Below are 19,498 nucleotides of genomic sequence, written 5' to 3'. Positions count from 1 at the left end.
TCTCAATGCCTGTCGGGATGCCATTCCTCATGTCAAGGGTCTTGACATACTCAACGACTGTGAGGAGAACCGAAAGCTTATTTACAAACTGCCAGACTGGGCAGCCGCTCAGTGGAACCGTCAAGTCACAAAATGCTTGAATGAACGTCAAGAATTTCCAACTTTCGAGGACTTCACAAAATTCATGTCAACTGAAGCGGAGATTGCCTGCAATCCAATCACGTCTTTCCAAGCTCTACACTCATCAGCCACTAGTGCCGATAAAGGAAATGTCAGAGACTCTAAGAGAAACAACGCCAGCGTTCTTGCCACTCAAGCAGACACTGACAATGAGAACCGGAAGTTTAGGACTATGGCTCCATGCATTCAGTGTGAAGATGACGGACACCAGCTCCATGCATGGATGTCTAAAGCCAGGACACAATGCGAAAGACTGTCGCCATCGTCACTCCTGTGACACCTGCAAGAGAAAACATCCTACAGCCCTCCATGATAACAACTATCAAAGAGAAGAAAGGCCTGCACCTGATACAGAATCAGATCAAGACCCTGAGGCAAGATCCCTCAGTGTAGCAGTTGGAGGCTCATCCAGCACATCAATGATTCTACCAGTATGGGTTTCCTCCAAAAGTAACCCAACTATGGAGAGACTTGTCTACGCTCTTCTCGACACTCAAAGCGATACTACATTTATCGACCAAGAGGTGAGTGACGGTCTTAATGCAGACAAGCATCCAGTTAAACTGAAGCTGACAACCATGAGCGGAAAGGACACAATTCTCACAAGTGAGAGTCTGCAGCCTTCGTGTAAGAGGATATAGCTCTGCCACTCAAGTCGATCTTCCAGTGGCCTACACTAAGGACTGCATACCCGTAAACCGTGCACACATCCCCACTTGTAAGACGGCTAAGAAATGGAGTCATCTAGCAGGAATAGCAGACGAAATTCAAACACTAAAAGACTGCAAAGTGGGTCTTCTCATAGGTTATAATTGCTCGAGAGCCATGGCTCCAAGGCAAGTCATCCTCGGAGCAGATGAGGAACCATACGCTGTACGGACAGATCTAGGGTGGAGTATCGTGGGGCCCTCAGCTCAAAGCCAGGATTCGTTGAGCACCAGTCGCATGTGCCACAGAACCACAGTTAAAGAGCTACCCCCGGCCACACCGGCCGATGTTATCCGCATTCTAGAGTCAGACGGCAGTGAAAACGGAAAACCAGTGTCTCAAGATGACATCACGTTTCTGAAAGGGATGGATGAAGGAATACGGAAAACCAAACAAGGCCATTACGAAATGCCCCTGCCCTTCAAAAACAGACTCCCCAACAATAAGAACTCAGCCCTGATTCACCTTAAAAGGAAACTGCAGCGCGACGAAGGGTACAAGAAGAAATACGTCAAGTTCATGGAAGAGGTTATTGGAAAGGGGGGCGCAGAACCAGTCGAAGATGGTGGGAGAGAAGGCGAAAGGTGGTACATTCCCCATCACGGCGTCGTTCACGCAAAGAAACCCGACAAACTTCACATTGTGTTTGACTGCTCAGCAAGTTACAAAGGAACAAGCCTCAATGACCACCTCCTTTCTGGGCCCGACATGTTGAACAACTTGAGTGGAGTGCTCATCCGCTTTCGCCAGCACCCAGTTGCTCTGATGTGCGACGTTGAAAAATGTCACGTTCAGGAAGCTGATCGAGACTACTTGCGCTTTCTCTGGTGGAAGCAAGGAGACCTGAACTCACCGCCCAGGGAGTTCCGCATGAAGGTGCATCTGTTCGGTGCGGCCTCCTCGCCAGGGTGTGCCAACTACGAACTAAAGCACTTAGCTAAGGAGAAGGCACACACCTACCCACACGGATCACGATTCGTCATGAGACTTTTACGTGGACGACGGGGTCACAAGTGTTGAAAACACTGAGAGTGCAATTCAGTTAGCCAAAGAAGCACGCAAACTCTGTGCCACAGGTGGCCTCCGTCTACATAAGTTTGTGTCAAACAACAGAGATGTCCTCGAGAGTATCCTGCTCTCTGAACGAGCAACCAACGTAAAGTGCATGCGCCTCACCTTTGATGAGCTGCCACTTGAAAGAGCTCTCGGGATTCAATGGGACACAGAGTCTGACAACTTCTGTCTCAACGTCAACCTTAAAGAACAGCCTCCTACACGCCGCGGCATCCTGTCAACAGTAGCCTCCCTGTACGACCCCCTCGGGTTTGTGGCACCGGTCCTGCTCAAAGAGGAATTTGGCTCTCCTGGTGCTGAGGAGTTCTTCTGGACTGATTCGAAAGTAGTCTTGGGATACATGAGGGAAGTCAGAAGTGCTTTGCACTTAGCACAATGACCAAGGAGCAAAGCACTATAGTTGATCACTTGTCTACGTTTTCTTCTTGGTCACTCGCTACTCGAGCTATCGCACGCATTCAGAGACGCGTCCACAAGTATATCAAGTCTAACACTCTAACCTCTCGAACAATCAGAAGTCATATAGAATTAGCGGCAGTGGCTAGTCCGTAATGAATTAGAATGGAGAAGTAAGATGACTCCTTCGATCCACTGGTCTGGGGGTCCACTTTGGGCAAGTGGTAGCACCCCCTAAGCCTCCCTACCTGGGGTTACAGGCCAACTAGGTTATTCCTTATTATGGAATCAGTCGGATTTACAGTGTAATATAAACCACTCCTGATTGGTGGGAGTGTAAACGACCCTCCAGGTAGCGTCATTCAGTTTGTGTGTGATAGGGAACCTTTATTTTGAAGCACCGCCAAACCGGAAGTAGCTAACCAGAAGCAGATACCGCGAGCAGGCAGCTCTGCTCTGCACAGGTGAGTCTCATACAGTTAACGAGCCATTCCACTTTCTTTGGTGGCCAGGAGGAGATGTCAGTTTACCTCTCGCTGAGTACAGGATGACAGTACATCTGTTTGGTGCCACTTCATCAGCAAGTTGTGCAACCTATGCTCTCACTAAAACCGCTGAAGACAACAAAGATGATTTCTCTGCAGAGGCTGTTGACACTGTCAGAAGAAACTTCTATGTTGATGACTGCTTAAAATCTGTCGCTTCTGCGGATCAAGCTGTGGAGTTATGTGAAGAACTCAAAGATCTTTGTGCAATGGGAGGTTTTAATCTAACAAAGTGGACAAGCAACAGTAAAACTGTGCTGGCCTCTATCCTAAAGAGTGAAAAACCCAAAGAGGTAAAAACCCTGGATTTAGAGACCCAAGACAGTCTTCCAATAGAAAGAGCCCTAGGGATACAGTGGCATGTGGAGGAAGATGTGTTCAAGTTTCAAGTCTGCTTAAAATCTCAACCAGCCACAAGGAGAGGCATCCTTTCAACAGTCTGCTCTGTGTATGACCCACTTGGATTTCTTTCACCATTTATCTTCACTGCAAAGCACGTCCTACAAGAGTTGTGCAAACTCAATTGTGGGTGGGATTAAGAAATCCCAGAAGCTCTCAAGAAACAGTGGCAAAGATGGCTCATGGGATTAAAGCAGATAGAAAGCTTCAAGATTGATCGATGTATCAAACCAAAGAATTATGGACAAATCAAATCTGCACAATTGCACCATTTCAGTGATGCAAGCGAGATTGGATACGGTGTTGTCACCTACCTTAAGATGAGAAATGAAGATGAAGACGTTCACATATCCTTCATGTCAGGAAAGTCACGTGTCGTGCCTCTGAAGAAAGTTACTGTCCCAAGATTGGAACTCACAGCAGCAGTACTGGCAGTACGCATGGACAAGATGATCAGAACCGAGCTGCAAATCCCATTATGCAAATCTGTTTTCTGGACTGACAGTACATCTGTTCTGAGATACATCATGAATGAAACGCTAAGGTTTCAGACATTTGTAGCCAACAGAACCAGTCTGATAAGAGAAGCAACAGCAACATCACAGTGGAAATACATCAACACTAAACTGAATCCAGCAGATTATGCATCTCGGGGATTGACAGCAGAATCATTCTTGAAATGTGAGACTTGGATAAATGGTCCATTGTTTCTGAAAGAACCTGAGGACAAATGGCCTGAGTCTCCGGACGCACTTAAACTGGTCAATGACAGCTATCCTGATGATCCGGAGGTAAAGAAGGGAAAAGTCAATGTGAACCCAACCATTGCAACTGACCTAAATGGCACAAGCAAGCTAGTGCATCACTACTCTGATTGGAGGAAACTGAAAAGAGCAGTTGCATGGTTCCTTCAAGTAAAACACCTCTTGCTGCTTTTAAGTAAGAAGAGGAAGGAACTACTTACTTCTACTCAAGCATAAGAACCAAATCGAATAAAGATGATTGAGAAGGAGATGAGAGTTTTTAAAGACTCTAGAGAGGTCTCACACTCTCTAAGGATAACTTGGATAAGGCTGAAACAGCAGTGTTGTGTTTCTGTCAAAAACAGTCTTTTCCAGAGGAAGTGGACACTTTGAAAAGGGGAAAACCCATCAAAGGAAGTAGTACACTGTATAAATTGGATCCAGTGTACGAGAATGAATTACTGAAGGTTGGAGGAAGGCTAAACAAATTGTCAATGCCTGAGGAAGCAAAGCACCCAACCATTCTTGGCAAACACCACCATGTCTCTAAAACCATACTTCGAGATATTCATCAACAAGTTGGTCACAGTGGAAGGAATCATATGTTATCCAGGTTGAGACAAAAATACTGGATACCATGTGCCAATGCATTAGCCAGAAAAATAATATCTGAATGTACTGTGTGCAGACGCATGCATGGAAATGCAGGAGAACAAAAGATGTCAGATCTGCCAAAGGACAGAATTACACCAGACCTACCACCATTCACATATGTTGGAGTGGATTACTTTGGCCCAATGGAAGTGAAAAGAGGACGAAGCATTGTGAAAAGATATGGAGTTCTCTTTACCTGTCTAACAACCAGAGCGGTGCACTTGGAAGTAGCTCATTCGTTAGATACAGATTTGTGCATTAATGCCTGCAGACGTTTCATCAGCAGAAGAGGACAAGTATTGGAGATGAGGTCGGACAATGGAACTAATTTCGTTGCCACTGAAAGAGAACTGAAGGAATCTATAAAAGAGTGGAATCTGAGCAAAATAGAACAAGCTCTCCAGCAAAATGATGTCAAATGGACCTTCAATCCTCCTTACGGAGCACATCATGGCGGAGTATGGGAAAGACTAATCCGGCTTGTAAAGAAAATTCTGCTATCTATCACAAAACAACAAACACTTGACGACGAAAGCCTTTCAACAGTTCTGTGTGAAGTTGAAGGAATTCTCAACAGCCGACCTATAACTACAGTGTCAAATGATCCAAATGACTTGGAACCTCTCACACCAAACCATTTGCTACAGCTCAAGGTCAAACCTTTGTTGCCCCCAGGCGTATTTCATCAGCAAGATATATACTCAAGACGCCGCTGGCGACAAGTGCAGTATATAGCGAATTTGTTTTGGACCAGATGGATCAAAGAATATCTACCACTTTTGCAAGAAAGACAGCAATGGAATCGCGTCAAAAGGAACTTCATACCTGGAGACATTGTGTTAATTATGGATTCAAATGCACCTCGTGGATCCTGGTTAATGGCAAGAGTTATGGAGACGCGTCCTGGATCTGGAGGACTGATTCGGAGGGTTCTTCTTAAAACAAAAACCAACACGCTGGAAAGACCAATAAGCAAAATAGGGAAATAACTGAAGATGGACAATTAAGACATCCTGTCTATCTCAAATAGAATATGAAGACTTTACTTTGTCTGGCTCTTTTGAATTTTTGTTATTAAAGATGCCCATAACAATAGGGGCCGGTATGTTAGAGCCAGTATTTTGATTTTCATAAGAAAGCCACTTAATTGTGACGTCTGTAGTCAACGCACTACAAAGGACTACAAATCCCACAGCGCCTTGCGCTAAAGCCGCATTGAAGGCAACCTGTTGAGAGACGCGGTCGGGAAACAGTTTTTAACCGTTTCATATCGTTTCATACTTTTTCCTACCTTTTCATAACGTACCTTTTCGTATTATACGTACATACAACTTGTACAAATACCCTTTAAGTTATAAAGTTATATAAGCATTACCAAGAAAGAAAGAATACCTAAGTTGTTTGTTATTTACTTTGAGTTTTGCATATTTTCTTTTGAATATTGTAAAGGCCTATTTTCTTTGTTGCATGTGCAAATGTTTGGTACTTTATTTTGAGCAAACACATCGCAACATCATCGAAACCATCGGAGGCCAAGCAACACTTCGAACTGTGAGTAATCTAAGGAAAGAAACGAGTTAGAACTGTCTGTTTAAAGCGTCTATTGGCTTGATGGAAAGACTGATTGATTGATTGATTGACAATGGAAGGAAGTCACGACATGCACCAACCAGTGAAACAAATCCATCCATCATAAATGTTGAGGAGCCCTCTAGCTCCCTGTCTGCACCTTTGATACTTCGCACCCCACCCTCTAATGTCGGCATAGGTGTCCTGTCCATGATTTCTACCAGAGCCGTTTTTACATTTTTCTGCTTAAGCACAGGGCACCCAGCAACGATATGACCAGGCTCCTTACAGTGAAAACAGATAACCCCCTGTGGGAATGCACTAGCAGAGCCACCTTGCCTAGGAGTCGAAGTAAACCGACCAGCAGACACGGGTGCCGGGAACCGGCTCCCCTGAAAAGGACTCCTACTACTCCTGGACTCCACACGGCCCTCCTCTACAAAGACAGATTTGTGTGTTAAGTTATTATATTCTTATAATATATTATATTATATATATGATATTATATTCATATATATTATATATGAATTTCCTTTAGAGTTAATCACTATCATCACTATTATCATATTCCCTTCCAACAACAATCCAGAACATCCACATCAGCGGGCTTCATCAGTGTCACAAGACCATTAAAGCAGCGGTTCTCAACTAGGGTGCCGCAGAGAGCTGCCAGGGGTGCCTTGAGATAAAAAATTTAAAAAAACTTTTTTTTTTTTTTTTTTTGTTATATTTGGATACGTTTGACCATTTCTCAAAATCTGAAAATCATTATTTAATAAAACACAGAAAAGGATCACCAAGTTACTCTGGATAAAAAAAAACTTTACAGACAACATTGAGACAAAGCTTCCTGACACATCTCCATCCAAACTCTTGGAAGAACTCATTGAAATCTCATCTGATACCTGGAGAGCTAGTTTCAGAGTGTGGTGCTGAGTACCAAGTATCTCATGATGCAGCAGTTAAGGTGTTCATACCATTCAGCACCACATATCTGTGTGAAGCTGGCTTTTCATCCATTTACAGCTCTGAAAACAAAATATAGGGCCAAGTTGAGCCTTGAGGATGACATGCGTGTTGCCTTGTCAAAGATCTCCCCACGTATTGACCGTATTATTAGCCAGCAGCAGCAGACCTCGCATTGAGCTAGAAATGTCCACTGAGTGAACAAGTGCTTATTTTCTGTATTTATTTATATTCAGATTTTCAGTTTTTGAGAAATGGTCACACTTATCCAAATATGCTATTTTTATGGAAAAGTGTGCAGCTGCAACAGATAGCACTTTAGTGATACTTTTCTGTAATTTTATTTAAAGAAATATGCTATTTGATTTACTACTACAAGCAGTGTAATGTCAACAGTACTAAGCCAATTAGACCTGAAACACCTGTTAATAATGCATTATATAGGCATATACACACAAATGTGTTTCCCGGTTTCTTAAATAAACATTATTTTGAAAGCAAGCACTTTTGTCATCATTGTAGCAAAAAAGACAGGACCGGAAAAGTCTTTATCGTATGTAGGGGTGGCCCTGGACTATTTTATTGAACACAGGGGTGCCTTGGCAGCAGAAAGGTTGAGACCCCTGGTCTACGGGATCAAATTGCTCAGTAGCTCCGTATAAGACGGGAGCTCCTTTAATACTGGGAGACCCGGGTTCAAAACTCCCTCGGGGCATCGAAGTTTGAGGTGACGATGTTACATATGTATATATGCATGTACAGTCTGTATGTATGTACAGTATGTGTGTATAGGGGCGGCTAAGTGGCGCAGTGGGCAAGGCGCTCGCCACTAATGCAGGAGATGCTGGGTTCGAGCCCAGCTCTCGGCATTGCTACCAGCTTGGCTGGTCGTTCATACTAACGCAATTGGCAGTGTTAGGGGTGGGAACTGGGAAGCTGGTGGGTGGGGATCGGACGTTGTGGACAGCGACTCCTACAGGTCGGTTGGTGCACCTGCGCAGCAGAATCAGGAAGCAACGGGGGCGGCGTGTTCCTCCCACGCAGACCCTCGCCGCTGAGAGATTGCGGTGTGCAGGTGAAAAGATGCGACGGCTGCCTCCTCGTGCACCGGAGGGGACACGTGATGCAAGGCTTCGTCCACATTGCAGCCGGCCAGTGGGAGGCATGGCCTAACAGCATTCGAGACAGGGGAGGGTAGAATTGTACAATACGAAATTGGGATCGGAGAAAAATAGAAAATGGGAGAAAAAGTAGATACAAAAAAAAAGGCATTTTAGCATGATGTTTTCAACTATGGGGGCACATGGTCACGTTTAACCATTAGAGGGGCACCAATAGGGCACGTCCTCTAATTATTTTCACTCAAAAGGGCACTTTTGCGTGACATTATTTAACCGTGGGGCACATGGTCAAGTTTAGACCATTGGAAGAGCACCAATAGGGCACACCCTCTCATTTTTCGCCACTCAAAAGGGCACTTTAGCACGCGTTTTTCAACCAGGGGGGGCCATCTTTTTTCCTTACAGATCAAGTTAACTTCTGTTTACTTAAAAAAAATTAAATAATAAACACACACGATACTTGTGCCTAGTGATAAGGATACGCACTCAATGACATTGTCAAGGCTGTGTGTGTGTGTGTGTGTGTGTGTGTGTGTGTGTGTGTGGTTAAAATGTAAGCTCCAGGTATTGACATACAGTACAGTATGTCATGCTGATAATGTCAAATTACTGAATTACATCAATTGTTATTATGACTTTATTGTTTTTAAATCAAATCAAATCAAATCAAAAATCAAATTTATTTATAGGGCCCGACAACACACGTTAATGTCCCCATGGGCCGTACAGATCTTCTTTAAACAAGTCAAGAAGAAAACATAACAATAAGTCAAGAACAGAACAAGAACACCATAAGGTGCAAACATTTTTAGATGAATGCAAATAAATGAAAGAATGCAAGCACTCCCAGACATACCCCACGCGAAGGTAAGGAAAAACTCACTAAAACCTAACAATAGGGAAAAAAGCTCCACAGGCAGTGTGGAGGAGAGAAACCTTAGAAGGGCCATTCAAGGGGGGATCTCCCTTCTTAGATGTTGGTGATAGTAGTGTTGCAGACGGACAGTTGGTAAGCATGCACTCATGTGTGTAGTGGAACACAGATGAGTGCATGCAATAGCAACTGTACATTTTGAAAAATTAAAGATAGAGCTAATAGCGATAGCAACTGAACATTTTGAAAGATTAAAGATAGAGCTGATAGCGAATGTATTTGAGGCACAGTAATGTTGTGTGTCCACCAGACCTGTGAACATTGGGTGAGTAACAGAAGCGCGAACACCACACAAGAGTTGACAGATGGATTGGGTTGATATTGAATCCAACTCAGTTGATGATAAGATATTGAGGTTGGCTGACTGCATCACTGATAGCATTGTACACGTTGCACCTGAACGGTCCCTGGTCGTAGCGGGTCACATTGACTATGGTGAGAGTGATGTTTCCATCACCAAGCTGAACTCCCTCACTGGCTGTAACCTCAGAGCTGCCATTCAGCCAGCGGTAAGAGAGGGAGGAGCCAGAGGAGGAGCAGGACAGACGGACAGAGCCGTCGAACTCCGACATCTCTGTAATGTTGGCAGTCAATTTCACAGCAGTAACCGGCTCTGTTGAGGAAAGTAAAGAGTGTGAACATGAAAACAATAACAAGGGAGGAGTATAGGAGAAGAGAGGGCATGAGAGTGAAGCGGAAGAGAGCAGAAACTATCAAAAGGTTTTTGCTATAAATGGTAAATGGTAATTTTATAATTATAATAATAATGCAGGACCTCTTTAGGGGTCTTTATTCGGCCTGCAACAAACTGGACATGGAATGGGAGCGGCACACACACAGTGGGACGGACGGATGGACGGACGGACGGACACACACACACACACACACACACACACACACACACACACACACACACACACGATGCGATTGAGCTCTGCGCTTAACCCATCCCGTCGTCCTTCCGCCCAAGGGCAGTGTGTGTGTGTGTGTGTGTGTGTGTGTGTGTGTGTGTGTGTGTGTGTGTGTGTGTGTGTGTGTGTCTGTGTCTGTGTGTCTGTGTGTGTGAGCACATGCATACATGACATGTGAATGTACAAGAAAGTAAAAATTTACAAAAAAGAAAGTTAGAGTGTGTCAGGGGGAGAAGGACTCTGTCATGTAGCTTACCCTGGACTGACAATGTTATCTGAGTTAAAGAACCCTGTCCCATGTCGTATAGTATGTAGTCTCCCGAGTCTGCCACCTGGAGTGACCTTATTGTCAGCTGTCCACCGGTACTGTTGTACGTGATCCTGTTTTGCCATTGGGGAAATGCCTCTTGCCAATGTCCCCTTGGATCCACCACAATAATTGGATATATTCCATGGTACCAGATCCCAATGGTGACGTTGGACGGGCTCAGCGTGACATTGCTGCCGACAGGTAAGGGGTTCTTAGAGGCAATTATCCCATGGCTGCAGACATGCTCTGGAAAGAGAGGAACGTGTGCTGTGAGAGGCGAGCTCTGTTCAGTTTTTATCACTAGAAGTGCCTCAGAGATTGACAAATCAAATCATGTTCACACAAATATATAAATATGTCGGCTGAAATATATTAGAACAGGGCTGCCCACGCCTCTTTGACATACAGAGGGCCAGAGACAAAACATTGACATTGACATCTCTCTCTCTCTCTCTCTCTCTCTCTCTCTCTCTCTCTCTCTCTCTCTCTCTCTCTCTCTCTCTCTCTCTCTCTCTCTCTCTCTCTCTCTCTCTCTCTCTCTCTCTTGTGAAAATCAACATTAAAACATCACAATAAAACAGTAAAAGATAAAACACAAAAAACATAAATCTAACAATCTCCATCAGAAAAAGACTAAACAATGGGTGTGTTCAAGAAGGAGCAGGAAGAAGTAAGATCCTGTCCTGCCCCTTCATCAGCAGTGTCATATTAAATAATACAAATAAAAAATATATCTTATAAATAAAAAATGATAAATAAAGCTAAAAGAAGAATACCTTCAAAAGAAGGGACCGCACTCTTCGGGACTGGTTTAGCTTATTTTTTTTATTGCACAGCGCGTTTAGCTTCTGCTTCCTCAGGTGCCGAGGCAGCTGCCTTAGGGCCCGCGGGGGGTCTGGGGGGAGGGGGGGCCCGGGCCCAGGCCCGGGACTGAATGGAGTTGCCGTTCGCGTGTGGGACTGGATCGACAGACTGACTGTGCGTTTGTTTTGTCTGTAGGCTCCTACCGTTTTGCCAGTACTGTGGTACGACTGATATCGTGTGGTTTAGGAACAGGGCGTTTTACACAAATCCAGCGCTCCCTTTCTTGGCTGTGACGTAGCCACGTAAGTTTCACAAGCAGCGCGGAGGTAAACAACAAAGATGGCGTCGGTTACGAATAGTTTCATGGCGCGTTCACGTTACGTGGGAAGAATCGGAAGAACCAGCTTCCGACTGGGAAAAATCATTCACGTCAGCCTCCTAGTGGTAATTCCTACTAGGACATATGGGATTTTTTATAGACCCCGATATCTCCCACTTCGCATCACGAATTGCGGAAGTATGGATGTGGGCGTTTTCATCGAGTCAATGCGTGAAGGCTTCCTAGTTGTAGCAACGAGATGTCCTCTGGTTCTTCCGCTTCTTCCCACGTAATGTGAACGCGGAATCAGAGGAAAAAGATTGCTTGCTATAGGGGCAACAAGCTATGTCCAACATAATAAGTCACCTGAAACATCACCACAGCTACGATGGTGTATTAAAATCCGACGACGCCGAGCAGCTAAAGGGGACATTTACTGAGGACCAGCACAAAGTGTGGATATATTATGATTTAACAAGTCTTATCTGTCCAGGACGATGACAACATTATTGCAGGTAAGCTAACTACTAACGTTATCACGCTAGCTTGGATGCTAACTAACGTAATGTCATGGTGAATGAATGATAACTTTATTTAACAGATTGCAGAATGGGTACAATACAGTACAGCTCAATACATACAATTGTTAAGGGGATGCAGACCAGAGAAAGACTTTCGTCTTGTTTACATCAGGGTCCCCCATTTTCAATTCATCATACCATAATGACATACAGATAGACAGTAGTGCTACATCTATACATGACATACCAGATTTGCAAATACAGTACTGTTTGTGATACTAAAAGAGTCCAGAAAAGAGAGTATATACATTTGACGTATTATTATTGTATTGTGATATGTTTTGTTTCATGTTGGAAAAATAAAATAAATTTTTCTTTTGATAATTTTTTTTTTTTTTTTATAATACAATAAATATCGGTGTGGGGGGGGGGGGCCCGAGCTGTCGGTCTCGCCTCAGGGCCCGTGGGGCATTCCAACCGCCACTGCTCATACTGTTTCTACTCAATTTCAACTTGACAACATAAACATTATAAAATTGGACTACATTTGATTTCCTGTCAGTTGTTCATATTAGCGAACATGGGAAACCCGGAAACCAACTGCAGTCAGAGTAATTCCGAGTTTACATAGTAGGTGTTGGCTTCTTAGGTATTAGGTATTAGACTGTACCAATCAAGTTTCAACACAGTTAGACAAACATTGTTACTTAGCTGAAATAGTTGTACCCTTCCTGCTGACCTCTTGTACAGAACTTGTAAGTGACTTTGGATAAAAGCGTCAGCTAAATAACTAAATGTATTATGTCATTATAGGGTTTGCTAATCGTATGTGTTGTAATCATTGATGTAGAATAATGAACATTATCATATTTCTATGGTTGTAATAAACATGATATTGATATCTCAGAATTGCTCCTCAAATACAATTAAATTGCAGGCAAAATAGTCAAAAAAGTACATCTCTCACTTTTTGGAGTGAAAAGGTTTTGTAGCAGCCCTGTTAGGACATACTGAAATATATTCAGTGCTACACGCTGGGGAAATACACACATTTAACACCACAGAAACTAAAATAATTAGGGATGCTCGATATTGGCTTTTTTACCGATACCGATATACCGATATTGTCCAACTCTTAATTTCCGATACCGATATCAACCGATATCACATTTGAATGCAGATATCGGCCGATAATATCGGTAGGCCGATAATATCGGAAGGCCGATAATATCGGACATCATTTCTATAGAAATGTAAAATAAAATAAAAATAAAATTTAAAACCGATACCGATATTTTCCGATATCACATTTGAATGCCGATATCGGCCGATAATATGGGTAGGCCGATAATATCGGACAACCCTAAAAATAATAAATAAAAATGATCACATCAATTATGACAACCATCTAAATGTGAACCGAAATAATTGTGTGTAATTCAGCCTTACCTGTTAGGAGGTTTAGCAGGGCCAGCGTTAGAGCAGACACCATAGGAGACTTCATTCCGCTGCCTAGGAGACAAATCCCTTCTGGTCAGAAATTAGCTGGACTCTGCTTTCAGCTGAATTTACTCCGCCTTGATCACTCATTTGTTGTCAGTCATTAGGCCATGTCCACACTAAAACGATTTTGGTCTGTTTCGTTTTCGTTTCGTTTCCATTTAAAAAAAGGTTTCCGTAAAAACGAAAATATCTCAAGATAATAAGTGCGTGCCACTAATTTACAAAATAAATGTCTTTCCTGTTTTTCGCTCTTTTATTTTGATAACCGACCGGAAGTGTTGTCGATCGTTGTTTTCGATAACTTGTGTGTCCGGTTCTGTGCTTTTGCTTTTGAGCCGATGCTAGTTTTCAAGGATAGGAGAGACACACACACACACCGCGGCACGAGTGCAGCTTCACAGGCAACGGTGATGAGGAGGAGGAAGAGCTGTGGATTTTAATCGGCAGGAGAGAGAGAGCTCAAAGCCATATATAATATAATAGCCCCGTGGTGCGGTCAGAGGCAGCTCAAACTACCTGTGTTGTAATAAATTAATTGATTGATGTTTAACTTGTCCGTGTGTGTGTCCAGTTCTTTCGACTAGCAAACGTTGTCTGTATTTAACGTTACCTCAGGATACCACTGTAATTGTAGCAAACGTTGTCTGTATTTAACGTTTACCTCAGTTGGTTAGCTATTTTGCTAATGTTGTTAGCATTGAATAGCATCAATGCTAGCTGGCTACAGCTCAACACTATGCCATGGGGATACTATTTAATAAATTATGGAGGCTTTTTAATCGTCAAGGTAAGAGAGGATTTGTCATGATCAACCGAAGGGGTATGCTATGGAACAGTATGCTTGGCTACTAGGTTTTCATAAAAAGCACATTTAGCTGTAAAAGCCAGATCAAGCTCTGTAACACTGTTAAGGGAGATGTCAATCTGTTGTCGATGGTGGTTGTGATGTTGGCTGAGAGTTTGCGCATGCGGGGTAAGGGAGAGGTGGGCCAACGCGTCATCGGTTCAGGAGACGCCACGTATCGCTTGTAAATATGGTGACGCAACGGGGGCCGTCTCCAGGCGTCTCCAGAGTTGCGCACTCTGGAGGGTGGTATAAAAAAGTACCGTCTTCAGGCTGCCAGAACGCAGTTCCGTGTGGCAGAATGATGCAAACGATCAAATACTTTGCCTAAAACGACCAAAATCGTTTTAGTGTGGACATGGCCTGACTGTGGGTTTTTTTCAGTTCAAACATACACAGCCTCCGTCAGAGGAGAGGATAAAGGCTCTGTCGGGCAGCTGACCATATCTCCTCCATCACACACAGATGACCAGATACACATTCCACACAGGTTCAAGTTGAAGAAGTTTAATTTGAATGTACTGAATAATACAGGTACTTAAATTAATGTCCAATTCATCAATACATTTAGAGACATACAAACATACAGTACTATGTAAGAAAAAAGCATCAAGTCATGTTTATCATTTTGGACTAAAATAGAGGAATGTTGCTCAAGGTTATAAAACACAGTTGTGTGCACTATGAATCGGGATTTGATTGAATAAGCAACACATGTGTTTTTTTACAATGACGTTGACAATGTGTATTGCGGTGGACAATAACAGAGAATGTGAAGTTGAACACCTTGTGAGAATGGTTCATGTTTAACATTAGTTCAACATTAATAAAGTAGTCAAAACGTGGGCCAAAATAATAGCAACTTCAGATTCACATAGCATTAGTTGGGTGTTTACAAGGAATATTAGCTAACGTGCGTTAGCTAGCTAACATTAGGTTAGTGCAGAACTAGCCCCCAGCTGCAATCCCGGAGCAATGCATACGCCGACGCGACGTCTAGACTAGGTAGAGTCTGACTCTGACTGAGCGAGTGCTGCTGCAGCTCTGGCTTCTGCACGCAGATTCAGCTGGTCCACTGCTTGTTGTGAGGAAGAGTCTGATGACGTAGCAGGGGGTGACAGGCACGTTGCCAGATCGGGTGGTTTTACGCATAATTTTTAAGCCTGTTTACAGTGTTTTAACTGAGTTTTCGGCTGAAATGCATTATGAAATATGGCACATCTTTTAACGCCGTTATAATAGAGTGCTGAGAATGAAGCACTTTTGAACTCCGTTACACAGGGCTGAGAATGAACGCGTTCTCAATTACGTTCATTTAGCGGATATACAGTAAGTTCAGTTCAAGTTCGCCCAAAATACGAACGCGTTAATGAACGATCGTTCATTGAACGCGTTCAGGTACATCACTGTTAGCCACTGGGGCGCCCTGAACCTTCGTTTTTAATTAAAAAAATAGTTTTTCTTTTTTTTTTATAAATGTTTTCTTTTTTATATCCTCAAACTAAATCCTCAATTTGAATAAAGTGATTCAAGCTTCATCAGGGTTTTTCGAACGACGTTCGAACCTTTGTTTTTAATTAAAAAAATTGAATTAAAAAGATTCTAATAATTTTTTTATAAATTCTTTATATATATATATATATATATATATCCTCAAACTAAATCCTCAATTTGAATAAAGTGATTAATCTGATTAAATTAGTATTTTTTCTTTTATTAAATCAACTTTCCAGCCAGCCCCCTGTCAACTGTCAATTGATGTCAACTGTCAACCTGAATTAACATTCATTATTACATGGCGTTTTCACATTTGCCGAAATGCTTGCTTGTGATTGGTCAATAGCGCTCGTCAGAGGTCCGTCGATAACGGACCTCTGCCGAACAATAATGACCGCTGTGCGCAGCTGTTCGCAATCAAGCCCACTGACAATGCATCAGTGCAGCCAATCAGACACACCTGCCGCCGGCTGCACTGACAGCGGACTGAGTGTGTGTGACGATGACAGCGGGAGCGACAGAACAGAACTGCGTCTGCATTTGATCTCGTCTTGTCGATGTAAAATTAATTAGGTATATTGTTAGTAAGTTAGCCATGTAATAAGCGGGATAATGTATAGCTATACTCGATCATTGTCGCAAAACAATTGACCTTCACTGACGTTTAAAATACCGAGGCGCCGTGTGTCGGTCAATTATTTTGCGACAATGACCTCTTAGCTATACATTATCCCTTGTATTCAATATTGTCTGATTCAATATTAACATTCAGTATTCAAGTAGAACAGCTAAGCTAGCTAGCCGTTGTGGACACTCACCTTTCCACAGCAAAACGGTAGGCAAGGCACCTTGGTTGAGAAATGCAGGCGTCAATCTATGTTGTTTAGTCTATCTGTTCAGTACTGTTCAGTACTGTTTCAAGATGCACAATGAGATATTCTGAGAGAATTGTTGAATAGATACACAAATGTTCTAGAATATTTGATTATGACATCATACTGTGACATCACAAATGTTCTAGAATGTCTATTATGACATCATACTGTGACATCACAAATGTTCTAGAATGTTCTATTATGACATCATACTGTGACATCACAACGGAACATGTTTGAGTCCATTTTGAATAATATAAATAATATGTTTGGTAAGGCTGTCCCCGAAGCCTGTTTTTGGGATTCTAAATTAAATAGCTTTTTTTTACATCCTCAAACTTAATCCTCAATTTGAATAAAGTGATTAATCTGATTAAATTAGTCTTTTTTCTTTTATTATTTTGTTAGTGATGTAATCAAAAATAACACTTGGAACAAAAAAAAACGATAATGTATGATTGGTAAACTGTTACGGTTGGCGTGTTTCGTTGGCATGTGGAGTGTGGAACCCAATTGCAGCAGATAACGGAGAGATGATAAACAGGAACCAGGAGACGCCGTTGTGACAATAACAAGGTTTACTCAAACAGAAAACAAGGAAACACGACATAGCTTTTTTTTACATCCTCAAACTTAATCCTCAATTTGAATAAAGTGATTAATCTGATTAAATTAGTCTTTTTTCTTTTATTATTTTGTTAGTGATGTAATCAAAAATAACACTTGGAACAAAAAAAAACGATAATGTATGATTGGTAAACTGTTACGGTTGGCGTGTTTCGTTGGCATGTGGAGTGTGGAACCCAATTGCAGCAGATAACGGAGAGATGATAAACAGGAACCAGGACACGCCGTTGTGACAATAACAAGGTTTACTCAAACAGAAAACAAGGAAACACGACTGACACACAGGTAACATTAAACAATGAACCAGCAAGTGTATGCTGGCCCAGAACACTTAAATACACACTAATTAGAGACAGAGGGTAATTACTAACAGGACACAGGTGTGGTAGACAGGACTAACAGAATACAGAGCACACAGGGGGAAACAATAACAATTAGGGATGTCCCGATCCGATCACGTGAACGGGATCGGGGCCGATCACGTGATTTCCCGAAGATCGGGATCGGCCACTGGGGCCGCCCTGAACCTTCGTTTTTAATAAAAAAAATTGATTTTTTTTTTTTATATACATTTTTTCGTTTTTATATCCTCAAACTAAATCCTCAATTTGAATAAAGTGATTCAAGCTTCATCAGGGTTTTTCGAACGGACGTTCGAACCTTTGTTTTTAATTAAAAAAATTAAATTAAAAAGATTATTCAATATTTTTTATAATTTTTATATATATATATATATATATATATCCTCAAACTAAATCCTCAATTTGAATAAAGTGATTAATCTGATTAAATTAGTCTTTTTTCTTTTATTAAATCAACTTTCCAGCCCCTGTCAACTGTCAAATGATGTCAACTGTCAACCTGAATTAACATTCATTATTACATGGCGTTTTCACATTCACCGAAATGCTTGCTTGTGATTGGTCAATAGTGCTCGTCAGAGGTCCGTCGATAACGGACCTCTGCCGAACAATAATGACCGCTGTGCGCAGCTGTTCGCAATCAAGCCCACTGACAATGAATCAGTGAGGCCAATCAGACACACCTGCCGCCGGCTGCACTGACAGCGGACTGAGTGTGTGTGACGATGACAGCGGGAGCGACAGAACAGAACTGCGTCTGCATTTGATCTCGTCTTGTCGATGTAAAATTAATTAGGTATATTGTTAGTAAGTTAGCCATGTAATAAGCGGGATAATGTATAGCTATACTCGATCATTGTCGCAAAACAATTGACCTTCACTGACGTTTAAAACACCTCGGCGCGGCGCGGCGGTATTTTAAACTCTGTGTCGGTCAATTATTTTGCGACAATGACCTCTTAGCTATACATTATCCCTTGTATTCAATATTGTCTGATTCAATATTAACATTCAGTATTCAAGTAGAACAGCTAAGCTAGCTAGCCGTTGTGGACACTCACCTTTCCACAGCAAACCGGTAGGCAAGGCACCTTGGTTGAGAAATGCAGGCGTCAATCTATCTGTTCAGTACTGTTCAGTACTGTTTCAAGATGCACAATGAGATATTCTGAGAGAATTGTTGAATAGATACACAAATGTTCTAGAATATTTGATTATGACATCATACTGTGACATCACAAATGTTCTAGAATGTCTATTATGACATCATACTGTGATATCACAAATGTTCTAGAATGTTCTATTATGACATCATACTGTGACATCACAACGGAACATGTTTGAGTCCATTTTGAATAATATAAATAATATGTTTGGTAAGGCTGTCCCCGAAGCCTGTTTTTGGGATTCTAAATTAAATAGCTTTTTTTACATCCTCAAACTTAATCCTCAATTTGAATAAAGTGATTAATCTGATTAAATTAGTCTTTTTTCTTTTATTATTTTGTTAGTGATGTAATCAAAAATAACACTTGGAACAAAAAAAAACGATAATGTACGATTGGTAAACTGTTACGGTTGGCGTGTTTCGTTGGCATGTGGAGTGTGGAACCCAATTGCAGCAGATAACGGAGAG

The sequence above is a fragment of the Notolepis coatsorum genome (genome assembly GCF_963971535.1).
Source record: "Notolepis coatsorum genome assembly, contig: SUPER_15_unloc_5, whole genome shotgun sequence".
Lineage (NCBI taxonomy): Eukaryota > Metazoa > Chordata > Actinopteri > Aulopiformes > Paralepididae > Notolepis > Notolepis coatsorum.
The sequence above is the reverse complement of the archived record's forward strand: the minus strand, read 5'-3'. Positions refer to the sequence as shown.